The 15,717-nt window shown below is 41.7% G+C and overlaps 1 protein-coding gene across 4 annotated transcripts in view; it reads left to right on the top strand.

Moving 5' to 3' along the window:
• The window catches only part of SH3PXD2A (SH3 and PX domains 2A), a 378,257-nt gene that overhangs the window by 44,602 nt on the left and 317,938 nt on the right, over positions 1–15,717 (top strand). Inside the window, exon 1 of one of the 4 annotated variants that reach the window (XM_073546584.1) lies at positions 3,237–3,517. The exons of the other annotated variants lie outside the window; for them this stretch is intronic. The gene's annotated coding sequence lies outside the window, so the exon portion shown is untranslated. Of the gene's footprint in view, positions 1–3,236; positions 3,518–15,717 lie in introns of those variants that run through there. 4 annotated transcript variants of the gene reach the window in all.

Here is a 15,717-nt window from a genome sequence, read left to right as displayed (position 1 = left end):
TTCAATGGAAGTCTTCAGAGGCTGGACAGACATCTGTCTGACATGGTTTAGTGAATCCTGCATTGAGCAGGGGGTTGGACACGATGACCCGGGAGATCCCTTCCAACTCTAGCAATCTATGATTCTATGGATGGATGGGAGGAGGGAATGGGGATACCTTACTATCTTGAAAATGGTAGGAAATAGACCTCTCTAATAGTCCTTATATATAAGATCTAGATTTTATAACCTATAATATTTATACATATACACTCTCACGCAAACACAAAAATATATCTATATTAAGGGGTTGTGAAACGTGGACAGCCCTCCTAAGAGAGGAAGCTGTTCAGTGCAGGCAAAGGATGCTGCAGTAGAAATATAGTATTATATTCCTCCAGAAATTTTCTGATATTTTAACACTGATGTCGTCAGGATAGGTCATTAATTTCAGAAAATTGAGGGTTGGAATTTAAAGGGAATCTGTCACCTCATTTTTGCCCTATAAGGCTAAGTGCACACGTAGCAGAAAATTTCTGCTTAAAAACCAGACTCCCTTCACAGAAACCGAGCGTTTTTTTCTGCGCGTTTTCCGCGCATTTTCTGTGCGGTTTTTGCGCCGAAAACGTGCGTTTTTTAGCCAGAAACGTGGAAAAATCAGCTAAATTAATGAGCATGCTGCATTTTTTACCGCGATGTGGTTTTTTCAGGGTAAAAAAAATGCATCAATATGCACAAAAAGTGCATGAAGCTTATTTTTAGCGGTTTTATTGGAAAAACCGCTAAAAATACCGCTAAAAAAACGCTGTGTGTGAACACAGCCTAAAGCGCCCGTTACACATAGCGATATCGCTAGCAATATCGCTGTAACGTCACCGTTACACTTAGCGATGCACCAGCGATCCCGACAACGATATGGATCTCTGGTGCATCGCTAAGTGGTCGCTAGTGAGCTGCCACACAGGCAGATCTCACCAGCGACATAGCAGCGGTCGAGGGTCGCTACTTACCTGTCAGACGCGGCGATCCTGACATCCTCCCGCCCGCGTCCACGCGTCGCTCGTCGGAGCCACAGGAAGCCCAGCAGGAAGTGGCCGACGGGAAATGGTCCAGGACGTTCTCGCACGACCAGCGATGATCAGCGGGGGAGCCGGTCACAGGTAAGTATCAGACATAGCGATATCGCTAGCATTATCGCTGCTACATCACAAAATCAGTGACTTTACAGCGATATTGCTAGCGATATCGCTATGTGTAACGGGGGCTTAAGTGTAACGGTACCCTAAGATGTGGCCACCGCCATCAGGGGGTTATCTATAGCATTCTGTAATGCTGTAGATAAGCCCCTGATGTAACCTGAAAGATAAGAAAAACGAGTTAGGGACCCATCACTCATAGCGACAATGATATGACCTTGTCAGGATCGCTGGTGTGTCGCTACATGATCGCTGGTGAGCTGCCAAACAGGCAGCTTCACCAGCGATCAGCACCAGCGACATGCGGGTAACAAGTGACGCACGTCGCTTAGTTACCCACTGTGTGCCTTAGTTACCAGTGCGCTGGTGCAGGGAGCTGGTGACCAAGGTACACATCGGGTTTCTAAGCGCCGCGCGGCACTTAGAAACCTGATGTGTACCTTGGTTACCAGCGCCAGCCCGCTGATCGCTGGTCTCACGCCTGCCACACGCAGCGATGCGTGCTGTCCAGCGGGAGACCAGCAATCAAAAAAATGTCCTGGCCATTCCAGGACGATCAGCGATTCCTGGCAGGGGGGCCGGTCGCTGGTAAGTGTCACACACAGCGATCTCGCTGGTGAGATCACTGCTGCGTCACAAAACTTGTGACTCAGCAGCGATCTCGCTAGCGAGATCACTATGTTTGACGGGGCTTTATATTATACTCGCGCGGGGGTCCGGTCCGATGGGTGTCGCGGTCTGGTGCCGCCCATCTTCTAGCGATGACGTCCTCCACCCATCGGGCCGGACCCCCGGGTGAGTATAATATAACTCGTTTTTCTTCTCTTTCAGGTTACATCGGGGGCTTATCTACAGCATTACAGAATGCTGTAGATAAGCCCCTGATGGCGGTGGCCGCATCTCATATCGGAAAAATGAGGTGACAGATTCCCTTTAATTGCCCTTGAATGCCATTACATCGATCAGCTAATTGGATGTGTGATGTCATCACTGTAGGACAAGTGAAAACCAAAAAAAGGGACCACCAGATGAGTAATAGTTTTCTTTTTGTATTTTATTACTTTTCCTACTGTTAGGCTAATTTTTAAAACTCCTAGTAAACCCCTTTAAAACATCATAATCCCTGGTTGCATGGAGTGTTCCTTTTTAAGAAAAGAGTGTTCTGCAAAGTTCTTGGAAGTCTATTTAGCAGCGTAATTGTGTACATTGAAAGACAGAAGTTGCAGACTTCCATCTGTGGATACAATGACAATAAACATTTCCATCTGGAAGTGAGACAGACCAGGGTTTAACATGAGTATTGGAAATAAAACTTGGACAGGAAGGATGGGAATATGCTGCATGATGAGAAATATACTTTTCCCCTGAGTAGCAATCACTTTACAAAGGATGTGGCCAGGAGCGGAGAGCGAGCACCGCACAGCTGGACCACTGTGTAATTAGTGATATTTTGTAACCTGACACGACTCCCTTGTCCAGTAAGGTTTTTAGTCCCCATTTAATTTGCATACCACTTCCTGGAATAGTGTTGTAATTTTGGAGCATATATGAAGAAATCGAATAGTATTGATCTGGATGACTCTTCAACATGGTCCATGCAGCCTCACATTATTTATATCCCAACGTAACACTTTCATTTGCTTGATACATTTTATTTGAAAAATTATACATGAGAAGGGCTCGGTCTGTCTCATATGTGGCAGGACACAGCATTATTTATAGTGATGGGCAGCAGTCAGTACAGTCAATTGAATGAATACTCAATGGTAGACTAACCATGTAGACGTTGGTACAGGGCACATAGTACCTAAGATTCATTAATATCTAAAGGGGTTAGCCCACAATGGGCCACTAATCAACAAAATAAGTGATAAATGTTTGAAGGATGCTATACCCAATAATCCTAGTACAGGAGTCTTGTTTCCCCAATGAGGGGGGAGTATGAAAGGACTGTGTCTCTAATCAGTGACTTTATGGCTGACGGAAACAGTTATGTGCCATTTTATAGACTTTTAATAAAGTGGCTCTGCCCATGTTGGATGTCAGGACTCTGAACATTTTTACCTTTTTGCATTACTGCCCTTTTCCAAGATGGTGTCCTTGGTCTCATGTGCATTGTGTCCTCCTGCTATAAAACTCCACCCCAGCCTTCAGTCTGTGCTTGAGTATTCTGCCTTGCATCCAGCTCCTGACCGCTGATTGCTCCCTGGCTATATACCGGCTCCTGTGAACCTGTGTGGTGATCCTGCTGCTCTGCTCTGAGTTCCTGCTGCATACTCCAGTTTCCAGAACTCTTCTTCCTCTGCTGCTCGTGTTTCACTTCATCTGCATTTGCTGGACATGTAAGCTGTTCCTGCTCTGCAAGAGCCTGAGACTATTTTCCTGGTCAAGCTAAGATAAAATTTGAACTGCCTTTTAAGCTTACCTATCTGTGTCTGGACTAAGACAAGGATTTATTCATGCCAAGTATCCTCAAGAAATAACTGTGCGTAATAGACTTTTTGCTTGATTGCATCTTCCTCTAAAGTTCCTATAGACTGCTAAGCTGCTTCTTATATTTTCTCCAAGTGTTATGGACTTGAGTTTCTTTCTGCATCTGTTGTATCACCGTGTGTTAATATAGACTTTATCACTTATAAAGCTGTGTCCTGTAGTCATCTTGTTCCATGCACAGAGACTCCTGAGTTATCCACTATAATTATTACATTGGATCTGCTTTAAATTCAAACACCTACTCCCTGTTGACCCCGTTCTTGTGATTGGTGAGGGTCCCAATGCTTAGGCCCTTTAAGACCAGTTTTACCATCAGATTTTACAGTAGAAACTGAACTCATTAAATAGATCTCTTAGACCTGATTAGGCTGGTGTACTCACTTTGAATATGTCTAATAATAAAATGAGTAGTTTATGAGCCCAGTGTTGTGAACACTTGTGACCTGACTTCTGACTTTGGGCTCCCTCTGGTGGTTGCTGCTGGTAATGGAGCTGGTCAGGTTGACAGAAGTCAATCACCTGAAGGGGATGATTGGAGGTCAGGTGTTACAGACTGGGAAGATTTAAGTCAGCAAGCTTCCCTCAGTTGTTGGTGATTTGGTTTTCTCCCTGTGCATTTTGAATTCTGCTTGCCCCCTGCTTGGTCCTGCATCATTCAGATAAGTTATTTGTTTGCTGGAATCTTTTTGCATTTGATCCAGTTTTTGCCTTTCTCTGACTCATGCTTTGCTGTGTCGGTTCAGCGTTGTTCCCTGCTGGGACCAGTGCTGGACCCCATTCCATATGCCACAGCTTATGTCAGTTTGTTCAGTATTTCTAGTCCCCTGTTATATCAGTTTCTTTTGTTTTGCTTCCAGTTCACACCAGAATTCTGATCTAGTGGGGGAGAGGTCATGTGGCCTCAGTATTTTTGTATATCAGATGTGTTGGATTTTTCTGAGGGTTTTTTGCGTGATTGCAGACAGTATCTTTCCTGTCCTGTTCTATCTAGACAGTTTGGGCCCCATCATTTGCTTACTCTATTTTCTGCCTGTGTTTATGCCTCATCTTGTCTCACCGGCAATATATGTTTGGGGGCTATCTATTCCTTTGGGGTTCTACTCCGGGGCAGTTTAGCTTTCACCTTTCTTGCTTTAGGCTTAGTGAACTCTTTGGCTATGCCGAGGCGTCTAGGGCATCGTAGGTATGTCCCACAGCTAATTATAGTTGTGTTAGTTTTAGGGGTCTGCAATCCGCTTAGTTACCAACCTTTCTGGTTTTCTGGTTGCCTAGATTATTCCCCGGCTATCCTCCTCTGTGACCTAATCATAGCAGCCTAGTATCACAACTCTGTTGTTGGAATACCCAGGGCTCCTTCCCTGTCCTTAACGCTAGTGGTGCCCTACCTATCCCTGCTTCCTGGATTACTTCTGATCATGAAGATGCAGGGACAACGTACCTTGCTGAAATCTTGAAATAGCCCTATATTTGTCCAACCCCACCTAGAGAAGTGGGGATTAATAGGGAATGTATATACTCAAACTAGACTAGTAAAGGGATAAATGAAAATACCAAACAGACAAATATGCACTCACAGAAAGCAGAAAAACTAGGGAAAAGGAAGGAAAACCAAATAGGAGAGGATGAGGATTTGCACACAGCCGAAACACCAAGCAACAGTCACAGATCAACACCCAAATGGCTCTACCAACAACCGACACCCCCACTCCACAGCAGGCAGTATAAGACTAACTCTGGCAAACCAAATTGCCAAAGGTGAGTATATATAGCAGAGAGGAGTGGCCAACAATGAACAGCTGAGATCATCCAAGCAGGGAGGCTTCAGAGATGCTAAGCTGAACAATTTTAACACCTGCACTGCAAACAGAAATCTGCATTGTTTAATAAGAAGTGTTTTGCCCTGTCAATCCTGTCTGTATTTCCCCCTCACACTTTACTGACTACTGCTACTTGGGTCTTGTACTACATACCTAAGCATCACCACCTTCAGGAGTAATCTTGGGAACAGGGATAGCTTGGGATCCCCTAGCCTCATGGTCCCTATAGGACCACACTTGCTACACCATAGTCACTGCATGATAGCAAAATGTGTACTTACTCCAAAGGGCTATTATTGTACACAATATGGCAAATCTTAGGTTGGCCTAAGAAATTAATATATTTCTTACTTGCAGTTCATGGAATTTGAAAGAGGACAATATGTCAACGAGACAGCCAATGGATTAATAAGTGACCAATATGCCCTCTCCCAAAGACTGGATGGCAGACCATCCAGTATATAATTAATAAAACAACTCTCTGGAGATGGTAATAGATATTGAGAGAGGCCATACAACTGAAATAATTGATGGTAATAAAATATAACAAGAGAACAATGTGGCAAAATAAAATAGCCTTTATTTAAAAAAGATGGCTAAACACCATTAAAAATACATATAGTGCATTAATATATTAAAGGCAATATCTATTACCCTGACGAAGGAGATGTCCGAAACGCTCGTCGGGGCACGTCACATTGGCACACCGCTCCTCTCCCTTGTCCTGTCATTGCAGGTAACTGATTCATTACTACCGCTGTTAGCTGCATTATGAGATTTTCAGCACATGTGTGCACAAGTGTGTTGTTTTTTTTTAGACATTGTTTCATTGCATATTATCTTTAACTCTTTGGGTGTTTTTTCATCTCAGCATAATATATAATTGCTGCACGTTATATGTTGAGCACTTTATTGAGGTTTTATCATTTTTGTACTATATATTACAACGTTTTGCACTATATGCACTTTATTGAGGCTTTGACCAGCAGTGCCTTTTTTTTCATTCATATACTTTCCTGCTACAGGCCAGGGGGAGTAAAAGATTATTCATAATAATTACTATTTGGATCCATTATATATATATTATTACAGTATATGATCCCATATATCCTATTTATTTATGCATTTTTTTGCCTTTAATATATTAATGCACTATATGTATTTTGTTAGGCATCAGGTTCCTGCCACTGCACAGCAGGAATCCAGAGCCTTGCACCCAGCAGTCTCCCATTCTTCTTCGGCCGCAGTGGAGCCTGCTCAGCAGATTCGTCGGTCCCGGCACTCTGTCCAGGCCAACTCCAGTGGGTTTGCTTGCTGCTGCCACCACCTCTGGCACAGCTATGACAATGCATGCTGCTCAGCAGCGAGATTCTCCAGGGACTAAGCCCTCATGTCGGGCCACTGAGCATGCCCGTGGAGTGATCTCCCATTGGAGATCGAGGGTCACGTGCTCAGGTCCTGCTAGTGTTCGGATTGGCCCATCCGAGAAGCCAGGAAGGTCCCGAACGCTCGCGGCTATAAAAGGTTTGCATGGCCATTCGGCCATGCGCTAGGATAGACTGTATTTACAGACTATGTGGGGTGAGTGATGTATGCACGTATGAATGTCTCTGGTGAATGACTCATTAAGAAACCCCTACCCTTGGTACGCATGTGTTGTGCAGCTTAGCCTGCTAGCTCCCAGGCTTAGGTGTAGGTAGGACAGAGGTTGAGTCAGGCATCAGTCCTCACCAGGGACTCGGCACACCTCAGTGCATGTGCTCCACTTCATAGCCAGCGTCTACAGCGGCGCTCACGGTAGCGACGCCGCGCGCTCAGTGGGTCTAAAGGGACTCTAACCCCGTGTCCTTGGGGTAGAGTTCTGTGGCTGTACACTGTGCGCTCTTTTGGCCGGGCTCTGGCATTTACGTTCAGCGGTTGTGCGACTCTGTGCATTAACAGAGTTCGCACCTGTTCACATTGGGTGACGTAACCCACGTGTGACTGTTTTTACGCCGCTCTATTCTTCCACCATTACCTAGCAGCAGTGTACCACCTCTGCACGGTGGACCCCGGGCTGCGAACGCACCTACTATTATTTTATAATTTGGTGCGTTCCGCCAGCCCTAACATATTTTTAATGGTGTTTAGCCATCTTTTTTAAATAAAAGCTATTTTATTTTGCCACATTGTTCTCTTGTTATATTTTATTAGCATCAATTATTTCAGTTGTATGGCTTCTTTCAATCTCTATTACCATCTCCAGTGGGTTGTTTTATTAATTTCAGTTCATGGAGCATAGACCTTGTGCCTATAATGGAGCAGACTAGACTCATTTAGATTTTTCAGAATTTTTCATTTCTAAAATAGTTGTCAATGGTGACATTCCTGATTCTGATTTGATAATGCACAAATCTGTAGACAGCATAATTGTACTCGTTTGACTCCGGCTCATCGGCCAAGGTGAGGTAATGATTTCAGTATCATTTCACTTTCAGATGAAACATTTTAGGAATAGTCAATAGTGGATGACACTCTGAAATGTGCTTATCTCAGTGTCAATGATCGCGAGATGACAGCGCTATTGTTGTGCTGCTTTACTCATGTACGTTACTTCCTGAACAGCAAGCAAATCTCTACATAGGCCATCGCTACACAAGGTTGGCCGGATAAATAACTTATCACTTTCATTAGGGCATATGAGAATTCACATAAAAAAATGATGTAGGTCTCATCAGATTTTCCACCGAAGACCACCTCTAGGTTCACGTTGCATACATGTAGGGAAATGGTGATGTACTTGAAAATGGATGTAATTTCTCCACACGTTTATGAATCATGCATTAGACATTTTGTTTTTGTCTTGGCCGTTCTGTTCTTTTATCTGGCTGAGTGTTGTAGTATTTATATTCATTTAATCTATGGTATTAGTAATCTATCCTGAGGGTCTAAGACACCCAATGACACAAGCACCGGTAAAAGACACGATGGAGAAGATTTACCTCCTCTACTTTGGTGGAAAATTCCACATGGCTCTTCCCTGGTCGCAAGACCGATAAAAGGAGGGGTGGATTCGAATGGCCAACCATGAATGTATAATGCCTCTCGTTTGAAGGACTCATTCACACGTACTTGCTTAAACACATGCCTGAAAAATGGTACCGGTGTCATCAGTATTTTGGAACAGTGTGTCATCAGTATTTGGTCAATATGTCCATTTTTGGCATCATTGTGTCATCAGTGTTTGGTCCGTGTGTGCGTTTTTACCATCAGTGTCATCAGAGTTTGGTCCATGTGTGTGCGTTTTTACCATCAGTGTTTGGTCCTGTGTATGTTTTTTCCATCAGTGTCAGTGTTTATTCCATGTGTCCGTTTTTGCCATCAGTGTGTCATCAGTGTTTATTCCGTGTGTCCATTTTTACCATCAGTGATATCAGTGTTTATTCCATGTGTCCGTTTTTGCCATCAGTGATATCAGTGTTTATTCCGTGTGTCTGTTTTTACCATCAGTGTCTGGTCCGTGTGTCCGTTTTTTGCCATCAGTGATATCAGTGTTTATTCCATGTGTCCGTTTTTACCATCAGTGTCATCAGTATTTATTCCATGCAGGGCTGTGGAGTCGGTAAGCCACAGTTGCGACTCCGACTCCGACTCCTGGATTTTATCAGGCTCCGACTCCGACTCCTTCATAAATGGCCAATTCATAACAACAATTTTACTGTTGTAAAATATTAAACATCGTGCTGATTCAGTTTCTCACCATCATATAATATAAGTAATCAGACCACTTAGAACAAAAACTACATTTATTAGAATACAATTAGAATATAGCAAATAACTTTTATAAACTTTTCTAAACTGTAAGTAATTATGCAATAAACACTTTTATGCAGTTAATAAGAAGAAATCTATAAATTTGTCCTCAGAAAAAGTATTGCCTCTGTCAGATCCTCCTTCATGGATGCCCTCAAATCTGATCTAATTATTTTGAGAGCAGAGAACAACCTCTCTACACTAACTTGTGTTGGTGGCAAAGCAGTAACCACTCGGGCAACATCTCTGACAATGTCAGGATACAGAGGAATCGCTTGTTGCACTGTTATTTTTGATGAACGGTCAAATTTCTCAATTTCTTTTAGTGCACATGAAAAATTCTGCTGAAATGTACTGGCTGTGTCCCTTGATGGGGATGACTCTTCCTCTATGCGGGAACGCTTTGCACGGTCATTGTGATCCAAATATTTTTCAAAATTAAATTCTTCATCAGTTGATGATGAGGGTGAAGATGTGGCAGGACGACCAAATTCTTCTTGTTCCTCCTGACTGTTCTGCAACCCTTTCATCCTTACTGCTATTTCAAACAGAGCTTCTTTTCCTTTACTTAGCTGTTGATCATCTAGAAGAATCCGATGCATTGGGTCTACATAAACAGCTGCCAAAAGAATGTTATTTTGGAATAGTAGCTCCTCTCTCCGTTTCATTGATGTAGCAATGCCACTTGCAATTAACCCTCCTCTTTGGGACAGGCGAAACATCAGGTTCTTCCACTCCTTTAAGAAAATACCTGGAGTTAAGTCCTCTGCTTGTAATTTTTTAGTCACTGTAAATGGGTGCTCTAGCAATTTTTCCAGCTCAGTCACCTGAATCCACTGACTTTCATTTAGCGTCAGTTGAGGGATAGTCATGTCTACAAGAAAGGTTTTCAGTTCAACCAAGCGCTGAATCATTAAGTAAGTACTGCCCCATCGTGTGGCTTGATCAATAATTGCCCCTTTTCCAGCACGTCTCTTCAAAATTGAGTCAACTTTAGGGGTTCTGGCAACAGTAGCCAATCTTCTCACCTTGCCAATCAGTGCAGCAGCATGTCCTTCTTGCGGACTGTCTCTTATAGCCAGTTGTAGCGTATGCACAACACAGCGCATGTGATGAATGAAAGAACATATTGACACAGTTTCAACAAGATCATCTAAACTATCATGTTGCTGTTCATCTGAAGCAACTTCAGTTTGCTCCTCAGTTACAATACTGTGTTCCTCTATTTCAAACATTTCTGTGTCTGTGGACCCAGAATGTTCTTCTAGCTGCTGGTCCCCATCATTACTCTCATTCATTAGCTTAATAGTACTTATCATATTTGAAGCATTGTCAGTTACGACAGAAAGAACTTGCTCTTTTTTAAGTTCATAGTCTTGCAGAACCTTTTCCACCAAGACCTGGAGAAACTCACTGGTGTGATGAGCTTTGGTGTCTTTTACTGCCAATGTCTTGGTAACTATTTCATTTTTGTCACAAACAAATCAGACATTGATGGCAAAATAGTTCACTCTGTGACGTGTGCAGGCATCCATTTTAAGAAACAGAAAGCGTCCCTTGAGAGTTTTTTTAAGTTCTTCCTTTTGTTTAAAAGCTTCTTCGATTACTAATTTTCTAATACTCTCTCTCTCCAGAGAAACACCAAGCTTGCGGGCCATTTCCCCATTCAGACACATAAAAGCTGGTTGTGAAAATAATGAAATAGGCACACTATCCTTTACAACAAGCTCTATGATCTGTTTTTTAAATGTATCTACTGTCATTGTCACAGTAACTTTGTCACTGACAAAATATCTTGCAACTGATGGCTGCAAAGTTCTCTGCTCCTTTGTTTGGCTGGAAGAGCTGGGCACTGGTTCATTGGTTTGGATGCAGTCTTTCTCATCCACTGCTTTCAGTACTTCTGGATGAAAGCGCTGTAAATGTCTCTTTAGATTAGAAGCTCTGGTAGGAGCATTTTTATCTTTGCCTGAATATTCACTCATCTTGGCTTCACAGCATTTGTTTTTGTCTGGATCATTTGTCATACACTGACAGACATAATGTTTTCTATCTTGAGTGATGGTGAAATGTTCAAATACAGCTGATTTAATGTGATGCTTCTTTGACATTCTCAGGTTTTTAATTCTGCATTCACAATCCAAATGACAATTGTTTTTCCTAAAAACAATTGTACAAAATTATTGTCAGGTCGTACAACTGATATAGTGGTCAGTAATACTGTTATTATTCCTCATGTACTCACAGTTAACTGATGCAAAGTTTGTTGAAAGGATAATACTTCTTACAGTCTTCCTCTTCTGAGTAGCAGGCAGCTGTGAGATCCTTGGAAGACGCACACCTAGTATGATCTAGTCTAGAGGAGGAGCTTTACTACTAAGAATTTGCAACACATTTTCACTTTCAGTTTCATACATTGTAAGTAGGGGGGTTGGGGCAGCATGAGGTTAACCAAGTATAAGATTAGATAAGGGCAGTGGAGAACAGTGACACACAAGAAGTAAGAAATGTCTCTATCTCCAGCAGAACTGCTTATCACTGTTGTTCATAGTTTGATAGAACATATATATTTGAGTAACATTTATAAAATTCATATGAAAGTTCAATTATGAAATATTAATACATTTTTTTTAAAGCTGGAGTCGAGTCGGTACATTTCTACCGACTCCGACTCCGACTCCAACCAAAACTAACTCCGACTCCGACTCCACGACTCCGACTCCGACTCCACAGCCCTGATTTCATGTGTCCGTTTTTACCATCAGTGTCATCGGTGTGTGGTCCGTGTGTCTGTTTTTACCATCAGTGTCATCAGTGTTTGGTCCGTTTTTTGCCATCAGTGATATCAGTGTTTATTTTGTGTGTCCATTTTTGACTTCAGTGTCATCATTGTTTGGTCCGTGTGTTTGTTTTTGTCATCAATGTTTATTCCGTGTGTCCGTTTTTACCATCAGTGTCATCAGTGTTTATTCTGTGTCCGTTTTTGCCATCAGTGTGTCAACAGTGTTTTTCACTGATGAATAAATAAATTACAAAGCTTCTCCTATCCTTTACAATGTTAAACACCGACACCACATGGATGGCAAACTGATGTACATGTTCTTCATGGACCTATAGCCTTGTGTTGGCGCTTATCATCTGTGCTGTTGGAAAAAAACTGACATGTCTCTGTGGGTTTTTCACGGGCCCACTGTCCGTGAAAAAACATGGACATGTGAATATCAGCATAGATTACAATGGGTTCGTGCTGAATCCGTGAAAAAAAACAGATCCAAAACGTACGTGCAACATAGACATCTGGATGAGATCCAAGGTCACTAGTATGGACAACCATAGCAGCACGTCTCCTTGACTGTCATCGTCATTCCCATAGACAATGAGCGGCATGGTGCACGCACAACCGTATGATGGCCATTATATTTTACCTATAGTGATGTAGTGTGGCAAACTATTAGAAAAAGCGAGAAATGCGTCCTCCTGAGTTGTGCAATTTGTAGGCATAACATAAGATTTATGGGCCCGGTATCAAATATGTAATCGAACCGCCACCACCTACAGTGCTGTGTAATACTAGTGTCTTCCAATGTAGTGGAAGGTTATTTGGGTTCCTCATGCACCAGAACCTAGGTGCAATGGTTTCCTTGGCACTGTCTATAGGTATACACATTTATAAGTCATAAAATAATGTAGTGGGTAAACTCTTGCACTGGCTCAGCTATTCTCCGTATGCTCATGAGAAGTAAATGGAGAAAGTTGCGGATTTTCATCACAAGATGGAGGTCATGTTCTTGAGATTGCTGTTGGTCCCAGACATTTATGGTATTTCTTGCGGATGTGCCACAAATGTTTGAGATAGGAACATCCCTTTAAATATCTATAAATTCTTTTTTGAGCACAGTGGCGAAGTTCCCAAGGTTAACGTAATTATACAGTATATTTATATTTTTTTTATATATATGTATAAAGCACTTGCGCTGTATGTTATGGCAAAATGATGTTCAAAAAGGTGTTTACTGGCTTTTAAAACTGCCCTAGAAAGCCAAAATCAGCATAAAGGCAAACATGACGTGTTGGGCTGTGTGCCCTTCACACTCGATGAGCGAAATATACCCCAAATATCACTGGTTTTACTTGTTTCTTTTGGCTCTAAGACCTGTAAAGACCAATAAACACCTTTTTAAGCCAGATTTTCCTTGATTAAGTTTTAAAGGTGTGTTCTTATAGTTTATTTATGTAATTTTTTTTTTCACCTTTTATTCTTGGCATCTGCTGAGACTTATGCCTTGGTACTTTTTAAATTTTTTTTTAGGGCAGAAAAGTCCTATTTAAGATGTCGAGACCCTTTTTTGAGGATTCTATGATTCTATCTATTTACAATACTGTACTTCAACTTACAGGACATAGTAGATTATTTCTTGACCTGATGTCCTCCCAGATTAGTGAATGCTTGGATCTTAGCATTGCAATATGATTGTGTGTCCACTGGGATTGATGTAAAATCCATATTGGATATTGGCGCTGTTGATGTCTTGTTCTTATTGTGCTCTCTAGATAATGTAGTGTACTGTGTGCTTCTATGTGTATTTGAGTATCTCCATGCTTTCCATCAGTTTATCGAATAAGGCTTCTGCACAGATCATTGTAGGAACTGACAATATGTAATGTTCTCCACGATTGTAGACGTTCTCCATGATTACTTTTGGGATAGGAGATCTATGTTAAGTTGCAGGAAATCCAAGATCCTACTAGATAGGAGATACATGTGGCCCCAATTCTCGTGATCAGTGGGGATGGCAGGCGTCCACATTGGTCTAATAATTACCGATAGGTGATCATTTATTTGACTAGATTCCTCCATTAAAGCCTAACTCCTCTCCAAGACATAGTGCAATGGTGCAAACCACTATAAAAATGAGATCAGAAAAGCAGTGGCCCACTTGCCCAATTTGCTGATTAACGAGTAAAATGTTTTTTTTTTTCTATTGGGACATTTATGACAATAAGTTATACCATAAACTGTCCCAACAGATGAAGGTCTGACTGTCGGGATCTGCATTTGTCTCGTGAAGGGGGCATTGGCTGTCAAGAACGGAGCCACGGAGTGTAACTGTCGCCATTCATTTCTGTAGGAGCTCCGAATATTGCAAAGTGCTTTAGCAATAATGTGGCCTCATTCTTGAAGTAGCAGTTGTGTAGCATTTATCAGACTTCTGTGGCTTTTCCTGTCAATATGCCTTGCGTGTCCAAGATGGGACAACATCTTTAAATTTAAAGCCTGTGTTGAAAGTCAGGAAACCTATTGTCACATCACAACTAGTTTGAGTCAAGTAACCTCAGTGATGGACATACCTTATCTAACATGAGATTAGCAGATGGAAACCATGAGGCGTCTATTGTTGTCTTTCCCTAAATCGTATCCAGTCCAGACAACTGAAAGCTTTGCATGGAGCTCAGCTTTCCTAGTTAAGCTGGGTTTAGACAAGCATATGTAAAGCCTGGATGAAAGACGGACAATGTAATGGACACCAATAAAAAAATAAAAAGGTCCAATTCACTTTCCTATAAAATCCTTTGCAATGGATTATTTACAATCAGATGCCACAGTTGCCAATATGGTTTTGGATTTTTTTTTTTATGGACTCATTAAGTTCTATCTGAGAAACGGAAGAGAAGAGTGCTTGTTTCCTATTTCCTTCATATAAATATTTGGCCTAGGTAGAAAACGTTTCTCCACTTTGGTCCTTGTGCTATTCATTTTCCAAGCTGATGGCACAAAACCATATACACAGTTGCCTGAACTTGGCATTACTCTAGCGTAAAGCCACAGAACTCATAGGGCATCAGAACCCCAGAGTGGCAACTCTGTGAAAACTTTCAAATATTTCAGTAAATTTGAAACTGGAAAAAAAAAATGATCATGTAAAACGTTAACATCTGTCTAGAATGATCTTCCACATAAATTATCTTTCAATATATTTCCATTTGCATGCTTTCTAATGTAACACAGATGCTCAGCAATATTGCATCTGGCGTACAATTTCAGAGGGCAAGGTTAGCTTTCGACAGAAATGCGGTTATCAGGGGGTTAATGCAGGGACATTAAGTGATGAGGAGATGTATCTATAAACCTGTAAGATGCTGTCTAGGAAAAAACATCTTAGATGATCCTTCCTGGTTCTAGACTTTGTGGAATTTGCTTGTTTAGTTTGCGACTTTGATGACCTTCTGCTTCCTGCATTCTGGGAAGATAATGGCTGCTATTTCTAGTGGTCATCTGCTCTTGTCTTCTGCTAACATGGCTATTCTCAGTTGATAACCTAAGCTTTTAGATGATTGCACTGAGGTTCAGAGTCAGTTCCTCAGAGCATTCTGCAAGAGATGACCTTATATTGTTGCACCTTCAGCAAATAATTACTTCCAGAAAATTTTTTTAATGAAAA

Source organism: Dendrobates tinctorius, unplaced genomic scaffold, assembly GCF_039654945.1.
Source record: "Dendrobates tinctorius isolate UK_male_01 unplaced genomic scaffold, ASM3965494v1 ptg000149l, whole genome shotgun sequence".
Lineage (NCBI taxonomy): Eukaryota > Metazoa > Chordata > Amphibia > Anura > Dendrobatidae > Dendrobates > Dendrobates tinctorius.
The sequence above is the reverse complement of the archived record's forward strand: the minus strand, read 5'-3'. Positions and strand labels throughout refer to the sequence as shown.